The 16,116-nt window shown below is 33.3% G+C and overlaps 19 non-coding genes across 19 annotated transcripts; all 19 read right to left on the reverse strand.

Annotated features, from left to right (window-relative positions):
• Window positions 1-2,787: 2,787 nt before the first annotated feature.
• Window positions 2,788-2,860, reverse strand: Trnat-cgu (transfer RNA threonine (anticodon CGU)). The gene has a single exon. It is a non-coding gene; the product is annotated as a tRNA-Thr (tRNA).
• A 343-nt stretch (window positions 2,861-3,203) lies between these two features.
• Trnag-ccc (transfer RNA glycine (anticodon CCC)) lies at window positions 3,204-3,274 on the reverse strand. The gene has a single exon. It is a non-coding gene; the product is annotated as a tRNA-Gly (tRNA).
• A 215-nt stretch (window positions 3,275-3,489) lies between these two features.
• On the reverse strand, window positions 3,490-3,562 carry Trnat-cgu (transfer RNA threonine (anticodon CGU)). Its single transcript has one exon. It is a non-coding gene; the product is annotated as a tRNA-Thr (tRNA).
• A 343-nt stretch (window positions 3,563-3,905) lies between these two features.
• On the reverse strand, window positions 3,906-3,976 carry Trnag-ccc (transfer RNA glycine (anticodon CCC)). Its single transcript has one exon. It is a non-coding gene; the product is annotated as a tRNA-Gly (tRNA).
• A 215-nt stretch (window positions 3,977-4,191) lies between these two features.
• Window positions 4,192-4,264, reverse strand: Trnat-cgu (transfer RNA threonine (anticodon CGU)). Its single transcript has one exon. It is a non-coding gene; the product is annotated as a tRNA-Thr (tRNA).
• Window positions 4,265-4,607: 343 nt separating this feature from the next.
• Trnag-ccc (transfer RNA glycine (anticodon CCC)) lies at window positions 4,608-4,678 on the reverse strand. The gene has a single exon. It is a non-coding gene; the product is annotated as a tRNA-Gly (tRNA).
• Window positions 4,679-4,893: 215 nt separating this feature from the next.
• Trnat-cgu (transfer RNA threonine (anticodon CGU)) lies at window positions 4,894-4,966 on the reverse strand. The gene has a single exon. It is a non-coding gene; the product is annotated as a tRNA-Thr (tRNA).
• A 343-nt stretch (window positions 4,967-5,309) lies between these two features.
• On the reverse strand, window positions 5,310-5,380 carry Trnag-ccc (transfer RNA glycine (anticodon CCC)). The gene has a single exon. It is a non-coding gene; the product is annotated as a tRNA-Gly (tRNA).
• Window positions 5,381-5,595: 215 nt separating this feature from the next.
• On the reverse strand, window positions 5,596-5,668 carry Trnat-cgu (transfer RNA threonine (anticodon CGU)). Its single transcript has one exon. It is a non-coding gene; the product is annotated as a tRNA-Thr (tRNA).
• A 343-nt stretch (window positions 5,669-6,011) lies between these two features.
• Window positions 6,012-6,082, reverse strand: Trnag-ccc (transfer RNA glycine (anticodon CCC)). The gene has a single exon. It is a non-coding gene; the product is annotated as a tRNA-Gly (tRNA).
• Window positions 6,083-11,202: 5,120 nt separating this feature from the next.
• On the reverse strand, window positions 11,203-11,275 carry Trnat-cgu (transfer RNA threonine (anticodon CGU)). The gene has a single exon. It is a non-coding gene; the product is annotated as a tRNA-Thr (tRNA).
• Window positions 11,276-11,619: 344 nt separating this feature from the next.
• Window positions 11,620-11,690, reverse strand: Trnag-ccc (transfer RNA glycine (anticodon CCC)). Its single transcript has one exon. It is a non-coding gene; the product is annotated as a tRNA-Gly (tRNA).
• Window positions 11,691-11,905: 215 nt separating this feature from the next.
• On the reverse strand, window positions 11,906-11,978 carry Trnat-cgu (transfer RNA threonine (anticodon CGU)). The gene has a single exon. It is a non-coding gene; the product is annotated as a tRNA-Thr (tRNA).
• A 343-nt stretch (window positions 11,979-12,321) lies between these two features.
• Trnag-ccc (transfer RNA glycine (anticodon CCC)) lies at window positions 12,322-12,392 on the reverse strand. Its single transcript has one exon. It is a non-coding gene; the product is annotated as a tRNA-Gly (tRNA).
• Window positions 12,393-12,607: 215 nt separating this feature from the next.
• Trnat-cgu (transfer RNA threonine (anticodon CGU)) lies at window positions 12,608-12,680 on the reverse strand. The gene has a single exon. It is a non-coding gene; the product is annotated as a tRNA-Thr (tRNA).
• A 343-nt stretch (window positions 12,681-13,023) lies between these two features.
• Window positions 13,024-13,094, reverse strand: Trnag-ccc (transfer RNA glycine (anticodon CCC)). The gene has a single exon. It is a non-coding gene; the product is annotated as a tRNA-Gly (tRNA).
• A 215-nt stretch (window positions 13,095-13,309) lies between these two features.
• On the reverse strand, window positions 13,310-13,382 carry Trnat-cgu (transfer RNA threonine (anticodon CGU)). The gene has a single exon. It is a non-coding gene; the product is annotated as a tRNA-Thr (tRNA).
• Window positions 13,383-13,725: 343 nt separating this feature from the next.
• Trnag-ccc (transfer RNA glycine (anticodon CCC)) lies at window positions 13,726-13,796 on the reverse strand. Its single transcript has one exon. It is a non-coding gene; the product is annotated as a tRNA-Gly (tRNA).
• A 2,199-nt stretch (window positions 13,797-15,995) lies between these two features.
• Trnag-ccc (transfer RNA glycine (anticodon CCC)) lies at window positions 15,996-16,066 on the reverse strand. Its single transcript has one exon. It is a non-coding gene; the product is annotated as a tRNA-Gly (tRNA).
• Window positions 16,067-16,116: the final 50 nt, after the last annotated feature.

The raw sequence follows: 16,116 nt of genomic DNA on the forward strand, positions 1-16,116 counted from the left end.
TGAAAAAGTTCTACTGTCCGGATTTCTCCGACGCCATACATCATATACATTATTATTATTCATTAAGTTACACAATGTTTTATAACCAATATCATCTTTGTGTTCTGTTTTACTAGCCCTGTCCAATTTTGACAAAGTTGTATTCCAATCTCCAGATACAATAATATTATCATATTTTTGCATATAATTATTTAAAAACATAAAAAAATCACTCTTTTCCTTTACTATATTGTGAGCATATACATTCAAAATATTATAAACACTACCTTCATGTTCAAACTTCACGTGTAAAAATCTACCATCTTTATCATTATACACTTTAGTTACATTGTGTTTATATTTCTGACTAACAAGTATTGCAACACCTTGCCTCGATTGAGTACTATTACTATAAAAAACTGTACCTTCAAAAATGTCAGATACATTTGTTACAAAATTTTCATCCCAGAATGTCTCTTGTAGCATCAAAAAATCTATTCTACTTTCATTTATTACAGATACATACTTCTTAAATTTATTCACATTTCTCAGCCCATTACAGTTATTGCTGACAAATAAAACCATTACGAAAAAAGAAAAAAGAAAAAATACATTAAGATTCTCCATTGTTTACACTCTTTTTATAAGGGTTCTTTCTTATATTACCTTTCACATTCGGGGGAATTTTCATTTTATTTCTTCTCTTAAACCCACCTGTATTGGTGGACTTAGACTGACCATGTTCTTTTTCATCAGCACATGGACAGTCTTCCATGCTTTCGCTGTTGACATCAGATTCTGTGTTATTTTCACACAATAAGATGTCCTTGCTTATATTACTATCATTACTTTCATTTTTTCCATTTTGCATATCATTACTTTCATTATTTTCATCTTGCATATCATTATCCCAATTTTCTATAACAATTTCATTTTCATTATCATCATTACACAATATTTTTTGTACAGTTTCAGTGTCACTATCAGCATCAATCTGTCTTTTCTGTCCTTTGTTCTTTGCACCACTGTGATCTTTTTCGTCGGCGCGATCTTTGCTCTCTGCACCATCGCGATCTTTCTCACCAGCGCGATCTTGTTTCTTTCTACCACTGCGATCTTTGACATCAGCGCGATCTTGTTTCTTTCTACCACTGCGATCTTTGACATCAGCGCGATCTTTATTCTTTGCACCACTGCGATCTTTTGAATCCTTTTTTCCTTTTCCTTTTGCACTACCATCTCCGCGATCTTCGTTTTCTGTTATCTCTTCGATAGTATGCTCGGAAGAACTGCTACCATCGTCATCAGATCCACCATTCCTGTCATCATCTTTTGTACTCGTGATTTCTTCGTTAACGTCACTCATGTGCTTACTTATGGGATGTACTTCTGCATGAACTTCTATTTTGGGATGACTTTCTACATCATGTTCATCATCTACGTCATCATCCATTTCTTCTTCATCTGAGCATTCACATTCCTCTTTCTGTTTGCCACACCCTTCACAATGGCATTTGCATTCATCATATTTCTCATAACACTTTGCACAAAAACATACACAAGGATCATATTTGCAATATGAACAAGTACCATCATCTTCAATCGGACAGAAACACTCATTTGGCAGATTATCACATTTATCACACTTCTTTGCTTTACATTCCTTCTTTTTGTGTCCTTGTTTGTTACAACCACGGCAAATCAAGTTTGGGCATTGTCTATACTTGTGTGAAGGAGACCCACACATATTACAAAGTTGTTTCTGGTGATCATGAACGACTTTAAAATATTTTTCCCCGTAACCAGTATCAAACTTCATAGACCACGACAAAGAAATCAAGTCAGGTGGAAATTTCACTTTCACGTATCGAGTGCCATCAGCAACCTGAGTTCCCGGATGAACATGTCTATATATAGGTGAATGAATTGTACAGTTCTTTTCTTTCAATTTATTAATTATCACACTATCCTCAACATGTGCAGGCAAATTCAAAAATGAAACAACGACTAAATCAGAAAATTGAAAATTACAGTCAAAAGATTGTTCATCTATCTCTAATCCTCTTGTCAATTTTTCAGCATTTTCTTCTGTAATCGTTGTTACCACATAATAACTTTCCGCATCATTAGGTACAACTGCCAAAACCGAATTTTCTCCACATACTTTCTCAGCTGCTTCAATTACCTGCTCAGCCAAAAATGTCCTAGTTGGTATGTTAATTACCTTAACTGCACATTCTTTCTTAAATACCTTGCCGCCTTTCATATATTTTGTTTGCCTATATGAATTCTGCATTTTTCCATTACGACTAGTTTCTTGAGACATTTTACCGAACACACCTAACCCAGTCAGGTGCACCGAAGTGTCCTCCCCCCTTTTCCTGAAACCACCAGGAATAGGGGTAAACGTCAACACAATTTATCAATAGATATTGTCAATAGTATCTCCGCACTAAAGTTAGTCTATGCATCAACAATTTATCATGAAAACAATTCTCTAACTCACCGAATATACGAATACAATATAGGTCCTATCAACACTACATGCTTCCGCTTTGGGTGCATTCGAAAAACCTCCACACACCAGCGGCGCTTCAATAGGAAGTAGTGAATTTTATCTATTTCTATATATCCGGGTACCCTGTGATACTACAATTTGTTTACTGTTCATTATAAAATAAATCAACTTGTCATATGCATCTAACATTCTTGCAACATACATGTAGTGAATTCGAGAAATCTGTTATTTGCAATAAGAGCAAAAATTTGTAAGAAGCAAGGGTATTTGCGTAAAAAGGTGGCAAAATCTGCCCCCAGTGAGAGTCGAACTCACGACCCCTGGTTTACGAGACCAGTGCTCTAACCACTGAACTATAGGGGCTTTGACGCATCTTTCGCTTAATGTAGTATATGTTCATCAGGCAAAATTTGATGTAAAAAGGCCAAATTCAGGATAGAAAACCAGAAAACTCATTTTGTTCAGTTCCCTTTCTAAGGAAAGCATGCATTTAGCCACTCAAATTAATAATATGATACTTTGGCTTAAACCGACGAAAGTATTTACTAGCTAGTGAATAGAAAGGGTTGAAATCAAACATACATATACATAGTAATTACATGATGCATTCGTGAAAGACAAAAATATCTACATGAAAAGAAAATAAACCTTAAACTTTTTTTATTACTTTTTCAATTTTCAAAGTGTGTAAAAGGTGGCAAAAATTTGCGCCGCCCGGGAATCGAACCCGGGTCGCAAGAATGGGAATCTTGCATGATACCACTACACCAGCGGCGCTTCAATAGGAAGTAGTGAATTTTATCTATTTCTATATATCCGGGTACCCTGTGATACTACAATTTGTTTACTGTTCATTATAAAATAAATCAACTTGTCATATGCATCTAACATTCTTGCAACATACATGTAGTGAATTCGAGAAATCTGTTATTTGCAATAAGAGCAAAAATTTGTAAGAAGCAAGGGTATTTGCGTAAAAAGGTGGCAAAATCTGCCCCCAGTGAGAGTCGAACTCACGACCCCTGGTTTACGAGACCAGTGCTCTAACCACTGAGCTATAGGGGCTTTGACGCATCTTTCGCTTAATGTAGTATATGTTCATCAGGCAAAATTTGATGTAAAAAGGCCAAATTCAGGATAGAAAACCAGAAAACTCATTTTGTTCAGTTCCCTTTCTAAGGAAAGCATGCATTTAGCCACTCAAATTAATAATATGATACTTTGGCTTAAACCGACGAAAGTATTTACTAGCTAGTGAATAGAAAGGGTTGAAATCAAACATACATATACATAGTAATTACATGATGCATTCGTGAAAGACAAAAATATCTACATGAAAAGAAAATAAACCTTAAACTTTTTTTATTACTTTTTCAATTTTCAAAGTGTGTAAAAGGTGGCAAAAATTTGCGCCGCCCGGGAATCGAACCCGGGTCGCAAGAATGGGAATCTTGCATGATACCACTACACCAGCGGCGCTTCAATAGGAAGTAGTGAATTTTATCTATTTCTATATATCCGGGTACCCTGTGATACTACAATTTGTTTACTGTTCATTATAAAATAAATCAACTTGTCATATGCATCTAACATTCTTGCAACATACATGTAGTGAATTCGAGAAATCTGTTATTTGCAATAAGAGCAAAAATTTGTAAGAAGCAAGGGTATTTGCGTAAAAAGGTGGCAAAATCTGCCCCCAGTGAGAGTCGAACTCACGACCCCTGGTTTACGAGACCAGTGCTCTAACCACTGAGCTATAGGGGCTTTGACGCATCTTTCGCTTAATGTAGTATATGTTCATCAGGCAAAATTTGATGTAAAAAGGCCAAATTCAGGATAGAAAACCAGAAAACTTATTTTGTTCAGTTCCCTTTCTAAGGAAAGCATGCATTTAGCCACTCAAATTAATAATATGATACTTTGGCTTAAACCGACGAAAGTATTTACTAGCTAGTGAATAGAAAGGGTTGAAATCAAACATACATATACATAGTAATTACATGATGCATTCGTGAAAGACAAAAATATCTACATGAAAAGAAAATAAACCTTAAACTTTTTTTATTACTTTTTCAATTTTCAAAGTGTGTAAAAGGTGGCAAAAATTTGCGCCGCCCGGGAATCGAACCCAGGTCGCAAGAATGGGAATCTTGCATGATACCACTACACCAGCGGCGCTTCAATAGAAAGTAGTGAATTCTATCTATTTCTATATATCCGGGTACCCTGTGATACTACAATTTGTTTACTGTTCATTATAAAATAAATCAACTTGTCATATGCATCTAACATTCTTGCAACATACATGTAGTGAATTCGAGAAATCTGTTATTTGCAATAAGAGCAAAAATTTGTAAGAAGCAAGGGTATTTGCGTAAAAAGGTGGCAAAATCTGCCCCCAGTGAGAGTCGAACTCACGACCCCTGGTTTACGAGACCAGTGCTCTAACCACTGAGCTATAGGGGCTTAGACGCATCTTTCGCTTAATGTAGTATATGTTCATCAGGCAAAATTTGATGTAAAAAGGCCAAATTCAGGATAGAAAACCAGAAAACTCATTTTGTTCAGTTCCCTTTCTAAGGAAAGCATGCATTTAGCCACTCAAATTAATAATATGATACTTTGGCTTAAACCGACGAAAGTATTTACTAGCTAGTGAATAGAAAGGGTTGAAATCAAACATACATATACATAGTAATTACATGATGCATTCGTGAAAGACAAAAATATCTACATGAAAAGAAAATAAACCTTAAACTTTTTTTATTACTTTTTCAATTTTCAAAGTGTGTAAAAGGTGGCAAAAATTTGCGCCGCCCGGGAATCGAACCCGGGTCGCAAGAATGGGAATCTTGCATGATACCACTACACCAGCGGCGCTTCAATAGGAAGTAGTGAATTTTATCTATTTCTATATATCCGGGTACCCTGTGATACTACAATTTGTTTACTGTTCATTATAAAATAAATCAACTTGTCATATGCATCTAACATTCTTGCAACATACATGTAGTGAATTCGAGAAATCTGTTATTTGCAATAAGAGCAAAAATTTGTAAGAAGCAAGGGTATTTGCGTAAAAAGGTGGCAAAATCTGCCCCCAGTGAGAGTCGAACTCACGACCCCTGGTTTACGAGACCAGTGCTCTAACCACTGAGCTATAGGGGCTTTGACGCATCTTTCGCTTAATGTAGTATATGTTCATCAGGCAAAATTTGATGTAAAAAGGCCAAATTCAGGATAGAAAACCAGAAAACTCATTTTGTTCAGTTCCCTTTCTAAGGAAAGCATGCATTTAGCCACTCAAATTAATAATATGATACTTTGGCTTAAACCGACGAAAGTATTTACTAGCTAGTGAATAGAAAGGGTTGAAATCAAACATACATATACATAGTAATTACATGATGCATTCGTGAAAGACAAAAATATCTACATGAAAAGAAAATAAACCTTAAACTTTTTTTATTACTTTTTCAATTTTCAAAGTGTGTAAAAGGTGGCAAAAATTTGCGCCGCCCGGGAATCGAACCCGGGTCGCAAGAATGGGAATCTTGCATGATACCACTACACCAGCGGCGCTTCAATAGGAAGTAGTGAATTTTATCTATTTCTATATATCCGGGTACCCTGTGATACTTCAATTTGTTTACTGTTCATTATAAAATAAATCAACTTGTCATATGCATCTAACATTCTTGCAACATACATGTAGTGAATTCGAGAAATCTGTTATTTGCAATAAGAGCAAAAATTTGTAAGAAGCAAGGGTATTTGCGTAAAAAGGTGGCAAAATCTGCCCCCAGTGAGAGTCGAACTCACGACCCCTGGTTTACGAGACCAGTGCTCTTTTTTTTTTTTTTATCTTTATTAAAATAAGACATCATATTATACACATTAAAATACATAAAACATTATCACAAGTGTCAATATCAATTCGAAATGTCTATAACATTCAATTCCAAGCTTCTGTATAAATGTCTACAATACACAATCAGTTTACATTTTCAAATTACTACAATTCAAATATTATATCATTATCTTTTTCTTTAACCAAAGGATTATCAAGCAAAAATTTCTTTTCAAATAAAGACTTCATTTTACCTTTTTGACACATATACACATAAAAATACATGACATAATGTTTTAGTGCGTACTTAAAAAGTTGAACTAAATTAACATTTGTTTTGCCATTCATAATGATATTCCTTCTTCTGAATATACAATATCTTGCAGTTGAAAGCAGAAAGTTAACAAAACTGTCATTAACACCTTTCATTTTCCAATTTAACCCAAATAGTAGCAAATGTTCACTATGTACACCACTTATTTTGTCAGAATCACAATTTTCAAATAATTTTACAAACAATTCAGACAAATAGTTATGAAATTCTAACAGTTCATCACAGTTTATAAACATATGTAATAGATCTTCAATTTCACTACCACAAACATCACATAAATCATCATCAGACCATCCAATTCTTTTGAATTTACTTTTAGTAAATATACAATTATGAAGTATTTTGTAATCTAATTCAATACACTTTGCAGGTTTCCAGAATAAATTTACATTACACCACATTTTACTAAAGTCATTATCATCAATATTGAACAGTGTTTTCCACATTTCAACACCACATGGATCTTTACAAATATCATCTAGTAAACAATTATACAGCTTTTTAACAGTACACAATGGTAACTCAAATGGTACATGATTAATAATAACAGAAATGTCTATTGTTCTTTTTGCATTCCTATAATGCAATTCACGTAGCACGGTCTGCTTCCAGTCATCAGGAATTGCACAAATTAAACAATGATAACGATCAATTACATTCTTTACATTTGCATTTTCAAATACATTTTGTATTATTTCAACAATAGCACAATCAGGTAAAAACCCTGTTTTAACCTCATAACATATATCCTTAAGAGATATAATACCAGCATTTATAAAATCATACCAAAGTATTGGTTTATCCTTCAATACAATCTCCGGATTCCTAAACAATGGTTGGTCATATATATTTTCTACACTCAATTTCAATTCAGACTTCTGTCTCAAGATATACCAAGCTTCTAACATTTCAATATACACAATCGGTAAACATTTTAACTCACAATGTGGTACTTGCATAAACAAGACTTCTAAACCAAGATTCATATTATAAATCTTTGACACAAAGTATAGAAAAGTATGCTTCCATAGTACATCATATTCATCATTTATCAATCTTCCTAAAAACTTTAGTCTAAATGCATGTATTTTACATTTCATATCAACTAATTGCAAACCTCCATTACATTTATGATTTATTATAACATTATAATTCACCAAATGAGATCTCTTATTCCATACAAAATTAACACATAAAATCTTTATCTCATTATAAGCCCATTCCGGGATAGAGGATACAAAAAGAGTGTACCAAAATCTAGACATCATTAACGTATTTACAACAACAACTCTACCCTGCAATGTTAATTGCCTTTGTAACCATATATTCAAAAGAGATTTCAATTTTGATATCTTTTCTTTCCAATTAAGATTATCACATATATTTCTGTTTCTTCCAACATAAACACCAAGTAACTGTACATTATTATCACATACTTGTAAACCATACTCCTGTTTTTCTACAGGTGACAATTCTCCCTTTCCAACACATAAAATTTCAGATTTTTGTCTATTAATTTTAGCACCAGTTGCTCTACTATATAAATCAAAAACTTTAAAAACTTCTGATATAGATTGTTTATTACAAACAGATAAAGTTGTATCGTCTGCATGTTGAAAAATTAATCCTTCTTTTCCACTATTTGGAACAACAATACCTTTTATCAAATCATTTTTAACAATCTTATTATGTAAAGGCTCAGCAGCTAAAACATACAATAATGCACTTATAGGACAGCCTTGTCTAATACCATTTTTAATATGAAAATAGTTTGTCAAAAATCCATTACATTTTACAGCACTATTAATACCATTATAAAATATTTCAATCCATTTTACAAATCTATCACCAAATCCATATTTTCTTAACACATATAACAAATATTTATGACTCACTCTGTCAAATGCTTTTTCCTGATCTATTTTCATTATATAACCTTCAAGTTCATCTTTTTCAATGAGTTCTATAATATCTCTTACATTTGCAATATTATTTGATATATCCCTACCAATAATACAACATGTTTGGTCATTAGATACAATCTTAGGCAACACTACCTTAAATCTATTTGCCATTATCCTGGCTAATATTTTATAATCAACCTGTAGTAATGAAATAGGTCTATAATTTTTCAAAGACTTTTTATCACCTTTCTTTTTATATATAAGACTAATCACTCCACATTTCATAGATCTGCCTAAAACACCTTCTTTTTCAATAACATTAAACAAATCAAATAAAACATTTCTGAGTTCATTATAAAATTGACAGTAAAACTCAACTGTGAGTCCATCAGACCCTGGACTTTTATTTTTTGACATTTGATTTATTGCTTTAAAAATTTCTTCATGTGAAATATCAGCATCACAAAAATTACAATCATTGTCATCTATTTTTGTATCTACACTATCTAACAATTCTGACATTTTATCATTATCTGTATCTACACATGAGTACAATTCTTTATAAAATTTATATTGTAAATCTAAAATACCTTCAGTAGCATAAACTGATTCATTATTTTCATTTAATAATTCTTTTATAGAATTATTCTCTTGTTTATATTTCTCCAAATTTAAAAAATACTTTGTACATTTATCTGACTCAACAGCCCAAATAGCTTTTGATCTGAGTACTGCACCTCTACATTTTTCTAGTTCATATGCTGACAACTCAAGTTTCAAACTTTCTAACTTAGCTACATCAATATCTACACCACAAGCAGCTTTTTCACATAAAAAATTGATTTGCCTTTCTAATCTATAAAAATCTCTTCTATTTTCTTTTGCCATTTTAGAAGAAAAAATTTGAGAATATCTCTTTATTTTATATTTAAGATTATCCCACCAAATCATTAAATCTTTATTATATAATTCATTTTCTTTTTCATCAGAAATAATTTCTTTTACTCTCCTTACATATTCTTCATTACATAATAAAGTATTATTGAGGACCCACAATCCAGGACCTCTCTCAATATTACTACAGTTAAAATTCATAATTACAAACGAATGATCACTTAAACTAGTAGTATTATAATATACATTCTGAACATAAGGAGATAACTGTTTATTTACAAGGAAATAATCAATTCTACTTTGTTGTAATTCTCCATTACAAATTCTTTTCCATGAAAATATTCTAGATCTTTTATTTCTAGTACGCCAAACATCATACAAATTGTTATTTTCCATCAAGTCACACAATTTTTTACATGGTTCATCAATAACATGATTACTTTTACCACCTCTATCTAGCATAGATAGAGAAGTATTAAAATCCCCACCAATTATCAAGTTATCTAACTTTTCCGTATACAGTTTAACAAAGTTAAAAAAGATAACTCTTTCAGCATTAACATTTGGTGCATACAATGAAATTACATTAAACAATTGTCCATCTTCTTCATATGTTATATGGATAAATCTGCCATCAGAGTCTTTATATACACATTTTATCTTATTTTTAAAATTATTATTCACTAAAACAGCCACACCCCTTCTACCATGTAAACTGTTACTACAATATATATCACCTTCATATAGGTGTTTAACACTATCTACATAAGCATCATCCCAAAATGTTTCTTGTAATAATACCATACTAAATTTTCTATCATGAATAATACTTATAAAATTCTCAAAATTAATTACATTCTTTAAACCATTACAATTAAAAGAACAAATTACCACCATTGCAAAAAGAAAAACAAACTTGCATATAAACTTATCCATTTTATTATTTTTTACTGTCAACCACCTTTCTTACATTTTTACCACTCAAATTGGGAGTAGGTTTTGCAATAGATCTCCTTTCAAGTTTCCTCTGTTTTTTCTTAATTTTTCTGGCCATTTTTGCACTTACAAATTTATCTGGGGTGTCATTTTCACCATCAGAACAGATAGAAGACTCATTTTCATTTGCACCTTCCATGGAGACTTCTTCGTCACCAACGAAGGTGCTTTCATCATTAGAGCAACACTGCTCAATTTCAATTTCATTTTTACTCTCCCCAGTGACAATATTGTCACTAGGAGGAGCGTCATTACTAGCTATTTTTAACTTTTTGCCATCAGAAAAATCCTTGTCTAAATTGACGTTTTCATTAACATCTTCCTCGTTATCTAGATTCAATAGTTCATCGTCTGTTATCTCATTGTTACTTTCGGTATCACTGTCCATCTTTCTCTTTCTGTTTTCCTCCTGAGGGTGGCTTTTTGGTTTATTTTGCACCACATTAACTTCTATCGGAACAGTTGTTTTAGGATCCGTATCGGCAACATCTTCCTCTGACCAAACTTCAGACATATCTTCATCATCATTTTCACCGGTAATGTTAACTATTTCCGGACCATTTTCGTCATTCTGTTTGTTGCAAGTACAACGATCGCTTTTTTCTGTACATGTGTCGCATGTACACACACATTGATGCTTACGGCAGTCGAGAAATCTGTTATTTGCAATAAGAGCAAAAATTTGTAAGAAGCAAGGGTATTTGCGTAAAAAGGTGGCAAAATCTGCCCCCAGTGAGAGTCGAACTCACGACCCCTGGTTTACGAGACCAGTGCTCTAACCACTGAGCTATAGGGGCTTTGACGCATCTTTCGCTTAATGTAGTATATGTTCATCAGGCAAAATTTGATGTAAAAAGGCCAAATTCAGGATAGAAAACCAGAAAACTCATTTTGTTCAGTTCCCTTTCTAAGGAAAGCATGCATTTAGCCACTCAAATTAATAATATGATACTTTGGCTTAAACCGACGAAAGTATTTACTAGCTAGTGAATAGAAAGGGTTGAAATCAAACATACATATACATAGTAATTACATGATGCATTCGTGAAAGACAAAAATATCTACATGAAAAGAAAATAAACCTTAAACTTTTTTTTATTACTTTTTCAATTTTCAAAGTGTGTAAAAGGTGGCAAAAATTTGCGCCGCCCGGGAATCGAACCCGGGTCGCAAGAATGGGAATCTTGCATGATACCACTACACCAGCGGCGCTTCAATAGGAAGTAGTGAATTTTATCTATTTCTATATATCCGGGTACCCTGTGATACTACAATTTGTTTACTGTTCATTATAAAATAAATCAACTTGTCATATGCATCTAACATTCTTGCAACATACATGTAGTGAATTCGAGAAATCTGTTATTTGCAATAAGAGCAAAAATTTGTAAGAAGCAAGGGTATTTGCGTAAAAAGGTGGCAAAATCTGCCCCCAGTGAGAGTCGAACTCACGACCCCTGGTTTACGAGACCAGTGCTCTAACCACTGAGCTATAGGGGCTTTGACGCATCTTTCGCTTAATGTAGTATATGTTCATCAGGCAAAATTTGATGTAAAAAGGCCAAATTCAGGATAGAAAACCAGAAAACTCATTTTTTTCAGTTCCCTTTCTAAGGAAAGCATGCATTTAGCCACTCAAATTAATAATATGATACTTTGGCTTAAACCGACGAAAGTATTTACTAGCTAGTGAATAGAAAGGGTTGAAATCAAACATACATATACATAGTAATTACATGATGCATTCGTGAAAGACAAAAATATCTACATGAAAAGAAAATAAACCTTAAACTTTTTTTATTACTTTTTCAATTTTCAAAGTGTGTAAAAGGTGGCAAAAATTTGCGCCGCCCGGGAATCGAACCCGGGTCGCAAGAATGGGAATCTTGCATGATACCACTACACCAGCGGCGCTTCAATAGGAAGTAGTGAATTTTATCTATTTCTATATATCCGGGTACCCTGTGATACTACAATTTGTTTACTGTTCATTATAAAATAAATCAACTTGTCATATGCATCTAACATTCTTGCAACATACATGTAGTGAATTCGAGAAATCTATTATTTGCAATAAGAGCAAAAATTTGTAAGAAGCAAGGGTATTTGCGTAAAAAGGTGGCAAAATCTGCCCCCAGTGAGAGTCGAACTCACGACCCCTGGTTTACGAGACCAGTGCTCTAACCACTGAGCTATAGGGGCTTTGACGCATCTTTCGCTTAATGTAGTATATGTTCATCAGGCAAAATTTGATGTAAAAAGGCCAAATTCAGGATAGAAAACCAGAAAACTCATTTTGTTCAGTTCCCTTTCTAAGGAAAGCATGCATTTAGCCACTCAAATTAATAATATGATACTTTGGCTTAAACCGACGAAAGTATTTACTAGCTAGTGAATAGAAAGGGTTGAAATCAAACATACATATACATAGTAATTACATGATGCATTCGTGAAAGACAAAAATATCTACATGAAAAGAAAATAAACCTTAAACTTTTTTTATTACTTTTTCAATTTTCAAAGTGTGTAAAAGGTGGCAAAAATTTGCGCCGCCCGGGAATCGAACCCGGGTCGCAAGAATGGGAATCTTGCATGATACCACTACACCAGCGGCGCTTCAATAGGAAGTAGTGAATTTTATCTATTTCTATATATCCGGGTACCCTGTGATACTACAATTTGTTTACTGTTCATTATAAAATAAATCAACTTGTCATATGCATCTAACATTCTTGCAACATACATGTAGTGAATTCGAGAAATCTGTTATTTGCAATAAGAGCAAAAATTTGTAAGAAGCAAGGGTATTTGCGTAAAAAGGTGGCAAAATCTGCCCCCAGTGAGAGTCGAACTCACGACCCCTGGTTTACGAGACCAGTGCTCTAACCACTGAGCTATAGGGGCTTTGACGCATCTTTCGCTTAATGTAGTATATGTTCATCAGGCAAAATTTGATGTAAAAAGGCCAAATTCAGGATAGAAAACCAGAAAACTCATTTTGTTCAGTTCCCTTTCTAAGGAAAGCATGCATTTAGCCACTCAAATTAATAATATGATACTTTGGCTTAAACCGACGAAAGTATTTACTAGCTAGTGAATAGAAAGGGTTGAAATCAAACATACATATACATAGTAATTACATGATGCATTCGTGAAAGACAAAAATATCTACATGAAAAGAAAATAAACCTTAAACTTTTTTTATTACTTTTTCAATTTTCAAAGTGTGTAAAAGGTGGCAAAAATTTGCGCCGCCCGGGAATCGAACCCGGGTCGCAAGAATGGGAATCTTGCATGATACCACTACACCAGCGGCGCTTCAATAGGAAGTAGTGAATTTTATCTATTTCTATATATCCGGGTACCCTGTGATACTACAATTTGTTTACTGTTCATTATAAAATAAATCAACTTGTCATATGCATCTAACATTCTTGCAACATACATGTAGTGAATTCGAGAAATCTGTTATTTGCAATAAGAGCAAAAATTTGTAAGAAGCAAGGGTATTTGCGTAAAAAGGTGGCAAAATCTGCCCCCAGTGAGAGTCGAACTCACGACCCCTGGTTTACGAGACCAGTGCTCTTTTTTTTTTTTTTATCTTTATTATGATCACACTTCATATATACATATCACAGTTTAAAAATACACATATAAATGAAAACATTCATATAACTTATTGTCCTGTCTCTGAAATGATAACATTCGACATTTTACATAACAATATTGCGTGAAATATTTTCCACTAACTTCGAATTCACTGTCAGATTATAAAACTTTTTCTTTATTTTTTCCTTTTTTTTTCTTTTTATATAAAACAATAAAAAATAACCATTTGAAACAATTCAAGAAAAAAAACATTAAATGTTTACACACGCAAAAGTTCTATTTTAATTTTATTTTCCATGTGATACATAAATAAACGGTTGGTTTCCAGACCAGAATTTTGATTCACCGGCACAAAAATTATTTAATAAAATTCCCGTGTATAAACATATACTGCTTTCCATCCCAACTATTTATTAATCGAAATATCATGAACACAGTCTATATTTCTCCGCGTATCTTTCCATCCTTGGAATGTCACGTACGTAACAGTCAATGTCACAAGTGTCCCATTTTCTTACGTCGTTAAATCTATTAACGCAATACATTGCGTTTTCAAAGTCCGAATTCTCGCTGTCCAAATTTACATGTCTGATTTCTCGTGTCGCTATACTACACATAACTACGGTGTCTCTGTTTTTCACTTTTCCTAATATGCAACTTCCGTCAGATCGTCTATTAAATACAATTTTGTGATAATGACTGTCTGTACTAAGATTGTTCCCAGTAATTATCAATTTCGGATCGATTGTTTTTATTTCGTCTTTTTCATTATTTTCTATATTTTCAACATCAGTGTATACATTCTTTTTATTTCTCGACCCGTTACACACTATTCTTTCCGTTATTTCATTGTCCTTACTTGTTTTGACCAGCGATACACTAGTCGGCTGAACACCTTTCATCACAACCGGTTGAACAACATTCCTTACAGGTGTAATGTTTATCTGCTCGGGGGCTACTAATGGGAGATCTGAATGACCATCGTATTGTAATTCACCTTCCGAGTCCATTATAACTTCTGAATTATCCTGATTATCGCCATTAAATGTCTTATCAACGTCATTGTTTGTATTTTCTGCTCTTTCCTTCCATGTTTTCATCCTTTTATTGTCTCTCTCTCTATTTGATCTTGACTTATGTTTTACTCCACGATTCACGTGTATTAAATCACCTCTTGTCCAAACCAATGAAATGCGCATTTTGTCACCTAAATAATGAGAATTCCATGTCAGTTGCTCATAATCATCAATAATACTGTTAATTAAGGCGACTAAAGGCTTCGGCAATTTTTCCATAATGATTTCCCTGATAGGTACCTCAATTTTCACAAGAAGAATAGTAAAGTTCACAAAACAACAATAAAACGCAAAATAATTCTCAAAAATGTCAGTAATTCAACTTACATTACTGTTATAATAGTTATATTTACTAAATCCGGCTGGTAATATCCAAATCCTATAGAAATAATAACACAATAACAGGAGCAATAAATTGTACGTCTATATCAATGTAAGGTTTCTATTAACTTCCGAGACCAGTGCTCTAACCACTGAGCTATAGGGGCTTTGACGCATCTTTCGCTTAATGTAGTATATGTTCATCAGGCAAAATTTGATGTAAAAAGGCCAAATTCAGGATAGAAAACCAGAAAACTCATTTTGTTCAGTTCCCTTTCTAAGGAAAGCATGCATTTAGCCACTCAAATTAATAATATGATACTTTGGCTTAAACCGACGAAAGTATTTACTAGCTAGTGAATAGAAAGGGTTGAAATCAAACATACATATACATAGTAATTACATGATGCATTCGTGAAAGACAAAAATATCTACATGAAAAGAAAATAAACCTTAAACTTTTTTTTATTACTTTTTCAATTTTCAAAGTGTGTAAAAGGTGGCAAAAATTTGCGCCGCCCGGGAATCGAACCCGGGTCGCAAGAATGGGAATCTTGCATGATACCACTACACCAGCGGCGCTTCAATAGGAAGTAGTGAATTTTATCTATTTCTATATATCCGGGTACCCT

This window comes from Mytilus trossulus, unplaced genomic scaffold (assembly GCF_036588685.1).
Source record: "Mytilus trossulus isolate FHL-02 unplaced genomic scaffold, PNRI_Mtr1.1.1.hap1 h1tg000070l__unscaffolded, whole genome shotgun sequence".
Classification (NCBI taxonomy): domain Eukaryota; kingdom Metazoa; phylum Mollusca; class Bivalvia; order Mytilida; family Mytilidae; genus Mytilus; species Mytilus trossulus.